This window comes from Malania oleifera, unplaced genomic scaffold (genome assembly GCF_029873635.1).
Source record: "Malania oleifera isolate guangnan ecotype guangnan unplaced genomic scaffold, ASM2987363v1 ctg239, whole genome shotgun sequence".
NCBI lineage: Eukaryota > Viridiplantae > Streptophyta > Magnoliopsida > Santalales > Ximeniaceae > Malania > Malania oleifera.
The window spans coordinates 22,044-31,119 of record NW_026651795.1 but is presented as its reverse complement, the minus strand read 5'-3'; the positions used below and the strand labels follow the sequence as shown (position 1 = coordinate 31,119).

General features: G+C 38.6%; 1 non-coding gene across 1 annotated transcript; it reads left to right on the top strand.

Moving 5' to 3' along the window:
• The first annotated feature begins 8,762 nt into the window (after positions 1-8,762).
• LOC131147145 (small nucleolar RNA R71) lies at positions 8,763-8,869 on the top strand. The gene has a single exon (XR_009134631.1). It is a non-coding gene; the product is annotated as a small nucleolar RNA R71 (small nucleolar RNA).
• The last annotated feature ends 207 nt before the right edge of the window (positions 8,870-9,076 follow it).

Sequence of the window (9,076 nt, the reverse complement as noted above, 5' to 3'; positions counted from 1 at the left end):
TAAACCCTAAATCCAAAACCCTAAACCCTAAAGCCTAAACCCTAAGCCCTAAACCCTAATCCCAAAACCCAACATTCAAAACCCTAAACCCTATTCCCTAAACACTAAACCCTAAACCCTAAACCCTAAACCCTAAACCCGAAACCAAAAACCCTATAACCTTAAACCCTAAACCCTAAACACGAAAACCTAAACACTAAACCCAAAACCCTAAACCCTAAACCCTAAACCCAAATACCCTAAACCCAAAATCCTAAATCCTAAACCCTAACTCCTAAATACTGAACACTAAACCCAAAACCCTACACCCTAAACCCCAAACCCTAAAACGATAAACCCTAAACCCTAAATCCCAAACCCTAAACACTAAACCATAAATCCTAAACCCTAAACCAAAAATCATAAACCCTAAACCCAAAACCCAAAACCCAAAACCCAAAACCCCAAATCTTAAACCCTAAGCCCGAAAACCTATACCCTGAACCATAAACCCTAAAGCCTAAAGCCTAAACCCAAAATCCTTAACCCTAAACCCTAAACCCTAAACCATAGACCCTAAAAACCATAAACCCTGAACCCTAAATCCTAAACCTAAAACCCTAAACTCTAAATCCACAACCATAAACCATAAACCCTATAACCCTAAACCTAAAACCCAAAACCCAAAACCGTAAACCCTAAACGCTGAACCCCAAACCCTAAACCTTTAACCTGAAACCCCAAATCCGAAACCCTAAACCCTAAATACTAAATACAAAACCCTAAACACTAAACCCTAAAACCCTAAACCCTAAACCGTATACCCTAAACCCTAAACCCTAAACCCTAAACCCTAAAATCTAAACCCTAAACCCTAAAACCCAAAACCCTAAACCCAAAACCCAAAACCCTAAACCCAAAACCCTAAACCCTAAACCCTAAAACCTATACCCTAAACCATAAACCCTAAAGCCTAAACCCTAAACCCAAAATCCTAAATCCAAAACCCTAAACCCTAAACCATAGACCCTAAAAACCCTAAACCCTAAACCCTAACCCCAAACCCTAACCATAAAACCCTAAACCCTAAACCCGAAACCATAAACTATAAACCCTATAACCCAAAACCCTAAACCCTAAATGCTAAAATGAAAACCCCAAACGCTAAACCCTAAACCCTAAACCTTTAACCCTAAACCCAAAACCCAAAACCCAAAACCCTAAACACAAAATCGTAAACCCAAAACCCGAAACCCTAAACACTAAATACTAAATACAAAACCCTGAACACTAAACCCTATAACCCTAAACCCCAAACTGTATACCCTAAACCCTAAACCCTAAACCCTAAACCCTTGACACTAAACCCTAAACCCTAAACCCTAAACCCAAAACCCTAAACCCAAAAATCTAAACCCTAAACCCTAAAACACTAAAGCCTAAACCCTAAACCCTAAACCCAAAACCTTCACCCTAAAACCTAAACCCTAAACCCTAAACTGTAAACCCTAAAACAAAAATCCTAAATCCAAAACCCTAAACCGTAAACCAAAGACCCTAAAAAGCCTAAACCCTAAACCCTAACCCCAAATCCTAACCCTAAAACCCTAAACCCGAAACCCTAAACCCGAAACCATAAACCCTAAACCATATAACCCTAAACCCTAAACCCTAAACCCTAAACACTAAACCCTAAACCATAAACCCTAAACCTAAATATCCTAAACCCTAAACCCTAAATCCTAAACCCTAAACCCTAAATACTACACACTAAACCTTAAACCCTAAACCCTAAACCCTAAACACTAAATCCAAAACTGTAAATACTAAGCCATAAACCCTAAACCCTATACCTTAAACCCTAAACCTTAAACCCTAAACCCTAAGCCCTAAACCCTAAACCCTAAAACCTATAACATAAACCCAAAACCCTAAACCCAAATTCCTAAATCCAAAACCCTAAACCCTAGACCATAAACCCTAAAAACGCTAAACCTTAAACCCTAAACCCTAACCCCAAACCCTAACTGTAAAACCCTAAACTCGAAACCCGAAACCATAATCCCTAAACCCTATAACCCTAAACCCTAAACCCTGAAACGTAAACACTAAACGCTAAACCCTAAACCCTAAACTTTTAACCCTAAACCGTAAACCATAAACCCAAAATCGTAAACCCTAAACACTAAACCCTAAACCCTAAACGTTTAACCCTAAACCCAAAATTTTAAATCCTAAACCCTAAACCTGAAATAATAAACACTAAACCCTAAATTGTAAACCCTATAACCTTAAACCCTAAACCCTAAACCCTAAACTCGAAACCCAAAACACAAAACCCAAAACAGTAAAGCCTAAACCCTAAATGCTAAAACCCTAAACCCTAAAGCCCAAACCTTAAATCCTAAACCCTAAACCCTAAATACTAAACACTAAACCCTAAACCCTAAACCCTAATACCAAACCCTAAAACAAAAACCCTAAACCCGAAACCCTAAACCCTAAACATTAAACCCTAAAATCGAAACCCTAAACCCTATAAACCTAAACCCTAAACCCTAAACTCGAAACCTTAAACACTAAACCTTAAACCCTAATCCCAAACCCTAAAACCTAAACCCTTAACCCGAAACCCTAAACTCTATAACCCTAAACCCCAAACCCTAAGACCGAAACCCTAAACCCTATAAACCTAAGCCCTAAATCGTAAACCCGAAACCATAAACACTAAACCCTAAACCCTAAACCCTAATACACTAAACCCTAAACCCTAAATCCTAAACCCAAAAACGAAAATACTAAACCCTAAACCCTAAACCCTAAACCCTAAACCCTTAAACCCAAACCCTAAACCCTATAAATCTAAACCCTCAACCCTAAATCCGAAACCCTAAACACTAAACCCTAAACCCTAAACCCTAAACCCTAATAGACTATACCCTAAACCCTATAAACCTAAACCCCAAACCCAAAACCCAAAACCCTGAACACTAAACCCTAAACGCTAAACACTAAACCTTAATACATTAAACCCTAAACCCTAAATCCTAAACCAAAAAACCAAAATACTAAACACTAAACCCAAAACTCTATACCGCAAACCCTAAACCCTAAAATCATAAATCCAAAACCCTAAACCCTAAACCCTTAAACCTAAACCCCAAACCCTAAACCCTACACCCAAAACACTAAACCCTGAACCCTAAATGCTAAACATTAAACCCTAAACCCACAACCCTAAACCCTAAAACCTAAGCCCTAAATGCTAAAACCCTAAACCGTAAACCATAAACCCTAAATCTAAAACATTAAGCCCTAAACCCTAAACCCTAAACCCTAAACCCTAAACCCTAAACCCAAAACCCAAAATCAAAAACCCTAAACCCTAAAACCTCAACCCTAAACCCTAAACCCTAAACCCTAAACCCTAAACCCGAAACCCAAAACACAAAACCCTAAACCTTAAACCCAAATACCCTAAACCCTAAACCCTAAATCCTAAACCCTAAACCCTAAATACTAAACACTAAACCCTAAACCCTAAACCCCAAACCCTAAACCCTAAAACCTATACCCCAAACCCTAAACCCTAAACCCTAAACCCAAAATCCTAAATTGTTGACCTTATTGGTCATGCCTGGTTTTGATTATGACAAATACTCATTGCATCTAATGAGTATTTGAGTTTTTTTGGAGGAACTAAGACTATTAAGATCAAGATGTGCACAAAGCAAACAAAGCCTGAAGACCAATTTATAATTCAGTATTGTAATATATTTAATTGGTCTGTAATATTAATTAGGGGTATTTGGTTTGTAATAAGCTCACACACATCACATGTATGATAATACGTAAGCTCAAACAAACCATGAATGAGAAAGGACCTTAGAAAGACCTTTGGATTTCGGTCGACCGACACCGGACTTTTTCGGTGTCTTCAAGTTGACCCCCAAGTGACCTTAGGACACACACATTTACATATATATTTGTTAGGCACTTGAATAGGGCTTGTTTGTTTCGATACGGGACCGAAATGCACACGTGATACATTTTCGGTTGACCAACCAAGCCAGTTCATTTTGGCTTGGTCGATCGAAACCTCCCTAGGTCAAAGTTTGACCATCTGGTCGACCGAACCAGGTAGTTCAAAAGGCCCTGGTCAACCGAAACCTCCTTAGGTCAAATTTTTAACCACATGGTCGACCGAACCAGGTAGTTCAAAGATCCCTGGTCGATCGAAACCCTCCTTGGTCAACTTTTGACCATTTGGTCGACCGAGAACTTTTGTTCTCCAACTACCTGGTCGACCGGAGGGTCCTCGGGAGAACTCCCAACGGTCTGGTCGACCGAACCAGGCAGTACAAATTGGCCTGGTCGACCAAAACTCAAAAAATTGGGAAATCGCCCTCTGTTGGTCGACCATGCCCTTAGTTCAATATTTCCCTGGTCGACCGAACCATATGAATCTTGGTCGATCGAAACTGTTCTGGTCGACCGGACCTCTCGGGTTGCCCTGATTTTTTACCGTAGTTAATATTTTTTAAATAGGGTTAAAATATCCTAAACATCATTAAACTTTCTTAATAATACCCAATAGGTCCCTAACGTTCATATATTCTCAAATATCTATATATATGAGATCATTTGTGAAAATTAGCACGGGATTAGCAATCTTTGATTAGGAGAAACTCTCTAAAAATCCTAAAGTTTATAATACTCATTTACTGATCCTCCAACACTTATTCTTACCAGATCTTCCACTCAAACATTTTTGTAAGTGTGATTTAGGTGTTGTTGCTTTCTAGGGTAGCTCTCCCATGTGCGGTAATTGTTTTTGACGATTTTAATTGAGAGCTAACCCAAGTATTCTTAGGGGACTTTGTTAATAAGTCTCTCCTAAGAAGACTTATATTAAACCTCCAAGTATTGCACATTCATTGCAATACCTTGTGAAGTTTTTGGTGTGGATTGCAAAAACCATTTCAAAATACTTTCAAATATCTAGTGTGCTTTGCCTTGATAAATCCTTGAAGAGATATTTGTTTGTGTGAGAAAAATCTTTGTTGCAATATTCATTGATTTATATCTATAGTTGAATACAAAAATTAAACTCTTTTTGCAAACCAAACTTATACATTGCTAGAGCTTCATATACATATATGTATTGAGAAAACTTGTTAATTGAAATATATGAAGTTTGGATATTGTCTTTGTTTGAGCACTTAGATTGAATATTTGGTGACACAAATATCATCTAGGTTTACACTCTCACGCACTCATTACAACAATAGTAAATCTATTTGAGATTTGACATCTTAGATCACATTGAGCTTACATATTGAATCATACTATGGTGTTTGTGATTGCGCGTATCTGGGTACACATCTGCTTTACTTGAAAGCATATTCATTGTACCATTTGATTGTATTTTAAATACTATTGTATATGCAGGCACGGGCCTGAAGAGGGAGACTAGCCCTGGAATAGTCCCGGATTGGCTTAGACCCGATTAGGAAAGCTAGGTGCGTCGTCCTGTTAAGGCGTATAGGTTGAGGTCAACCCTGTGTTAATTTGACCTGGTTGTAAACGGTGACACTCCACCCTTAAGTGAGCCTTTAGTGGAATCCTCGAGCCTTTATCTCTTCGTTGTCCAAGAATAGCCCCCACAGCGAAGTCACTTGCATCACACATTAATTCAAAAGGAAGTGACTAGTCAGGAGATCGAATGATAGGTGCAGTGGTGAGACATGTTTTCAATTCATCGAAACCATTTTGACACTCTTGGGTCCATTCAAATTTAACATCATGCATCAAAAGTTTGCAAAGAGGTTTAGAAATAAAGCTAAAATTCTTTATGAATCTTCTATAAAAACCGGCATGCCCTAAAAATGATCTAACATCTTTCACAATTTTAGGTGCAGGCAAATTTGAAATCAAGTCTATTTTAGCTTTATCCACCTCTATGCCTCGAGAGGATACAATGTGCCCCAAAACTATTCCTTGTTGGACCATAAAGTGACATTTTTCCCAATTTAACAACAATTTCTTTTCTTCACATATTTTCAAAACAACCTGCAAATTGGACAAACATGCATCAAATGTTTTTCCAAAAACTAAAAAGTCATCCATGAATACCTCTACACTATCCTCAATCAATTTGCTAAAGTACTTAACATGCATCTTTGAAAAGTAGCCGGGGCATTGCATAGCCCAAATGGCATTCTCCTAAAGGCAAAAGTTCCAAAGGGACAAGTGAAGGTAGTCTTCTCTTGGTCCTCTGGAGCTATTTCTATTTGATAATAATCGGAGAATCCATCTAAAAAATAGTAATATTCATGCCCTGCCACTTTTTCTAAAACCTGGTCAAGGAAAGGCAAAGGAAAATGATCCTTCCTAGAGGCAGCATTCAATTTCCTATAATCTACACACATCCTCCAACCTGTGGTCCCTCTAGTAGGCACCAATTCTCCCTTATCATTTTCTACAATGGTTATACCAGATTTTTTTGGGACAACTTGTATTGGACTAACCCATTTACTGTCAGCAATTGGATATATGACGCCTATGTCTAACAATTTCAAAACTTCCTTTTTTACCACTTCTTTCATTGTGGGGTTTAGTCTCCTTTGCATTTCTCTAGAGGGTTTCGAATCCTCTTCCAAATATATCCTATGTGTACAAATGAGAGGACTTATACCTTTAATGTCGGCAATGGACCAACCAATGGCTGATTTGTGTTGTGTCAAAATTCTCAACAACTTACTTTCTTGGTCAGGAGTCAACAATGCAGAAATCACCACTGGGAATGAGTTCTCTGGTCCAAGGTAGGCATATTTTAGTTCTGGCAGTAGTGGCTTCAATTCTAACACTGGTGCCTTCTCATCGGATGGTTGTGCGGGGGTTTGTATTGCTGGTAATGGTTCAAATTTAAGCTTCCATTGCATCTCAGTTGAGTCACCTGCAACACAAAGCGAAGAAAAATGATTAGTGGACTCAGTTAAATCGAGGGAATCTTCTAATTCCTCCCACTGCTCATCAAAATCATAGTTTAACCAAGGAGTGTCTACAATTAAAGATTCCAATGAATTGACTTCTTGGATTTCTTCATGTTCTTGAGGTTGCCTGCACAAATTGAAGATATTCAGTTCTAAAGTCATATTTCCAAAACTCAATTTTAAAACACCACTCCTACAATTGATTATGGCATTAGAAGTTGCTAAAAATGGTCTTCCCAAAATCACAGGTGGTGAAGAATTTGCGCGGGATGACACTTTCATATCCAAGACCACAAAATCCACAGGGTAGTAAAATTTATCCACTTGGACCAAGACGTCCTCAATGATACCCTTAGGAATTTTTATGGATCTATCAGCAAGCTGTAAGATAATGGATGTGGTTTTCAATCCCCCTGGCCCCAATTGTTCATACACACTATAAGGTAGCAAATTAACCCCCGCACCTAAGTCTAGCAAGGCCTGCCCTATCTTAGAGTTTCCAATGACACATGAAATAGTAGGTGACGCGGGATCCTTGTACTTAGTTGGTGTGTGATTTTGAATAATAGCACTAACTTGGTTAGTGAGGAAAGCCTTTTCTGCACATTCAGTTTGCGTTTTACAGTGCATAAATCCTTTAGAAATTTAGCATAAGCAGGAATTTGTTTTATAGCATCTAGAAGTGGAATGTTAATCCTAACTTGCTTAAAAATTTCCAAGATTTCAGCATGCTATTTATCCTTGTGCAAAGAAACCAAACGTTGTGGAAACGGTGCAGGTATGGAACATGCATCATTATGTGAATTTAAAGTACTCGACTCACCACTGTCAAGAGGAGGATTAGCATTTTTACCTAAACTTCCTGTACTATGGGCAAGGTCACCCAAAACCTTACCGTTCCTCAAAGTTGTAATAGCTTTCACCGATTTCACATTGGTCCCTTCACCTGAATGCTGAGATGATCGATTGTGCCCTTGTGGATTGGGCTGGGGTTGAGCTGGAAACTTTCCTTTCTCCTGGTTACTCAAAGTGGTGGTTACTTTAGTGAGAGTCCCTCTGATGTCATTGATGGCCTGGGAGTTTTGGTTGTTGATCGTGCTCTGACTCTGCATAAACTGTTGCAAGCTAACAGTTAGCTATTGTATGGAGTCTTCCACTCCTCTTCTTTGCATTTGGGATGGCTGATTTGGAAAATGAGGTGGCCCCAAGCCTTGGCTAGCGGCTGCATAAGGATTATACTGACTTGGTCCCTGCGTAGATGGCCCCACTTGGTCATTTTTCCAACTGAGATTTGGATGATTTCTCCAACCTGCATTATATGTATTAGAATAAGGTCCAGAAGAATTATTAGAGACCATATGCACTGGGTTAGATTGATCAAGCAAAACTTCCTTAAAAGCAGGAATAGTTGGACATGCATCAGTCACATGCCCTGGATCCTCACATATGCTGCATTTTTCAGAAGATGATGGCAAAACGTGCATTTCATTTACCTTCTTAAGTTCAATGGACTCTAACCTTTTAGACATCAATGCAAGCATAACATTCAAATCATCAACTTCTTTCAATTAATACTTACCACCCCCACCAATGGATTTTTGCTTTTCAGATCTATCATACACATCAGAGACATCCCAAGATTGGGCATTTTCAGCCAAGTAATCAAAATAATCAAAAGCTTCTTCAGGCCCTTTATTGAAAAACTCACCATTGCACATTGTTTCTACAAATTGCCTCATCTTTGGTTGCAATCCCTCATAGTAAAAACTAATGACCCTCCAATTTTCATACCCATGGTGAGGACATGCATTTAAGAGATCTTTGAAACGTTCCCAACACTGATAAAAGGTCTCCACATCCTTTTGGCAAAAATTCATGATTTGTCTTTTCAAAACATTAGTTCTTTGCATGGGAAAAAATTTCTTTAAAAACTCTGTTTGCATTTCTTGCCAAGTCCCAATGGATCTTGGTCTTATGGAATTCAACCAGGTTTTTGCTTTGTCTTTTAAAGAAAATGGGAACAATTTCAATCTTATTACCTCCTCAGTGCATGTTCTATCCATGAATGTGGAACAAACTTCTTCAAACTCTTTAATATGCAA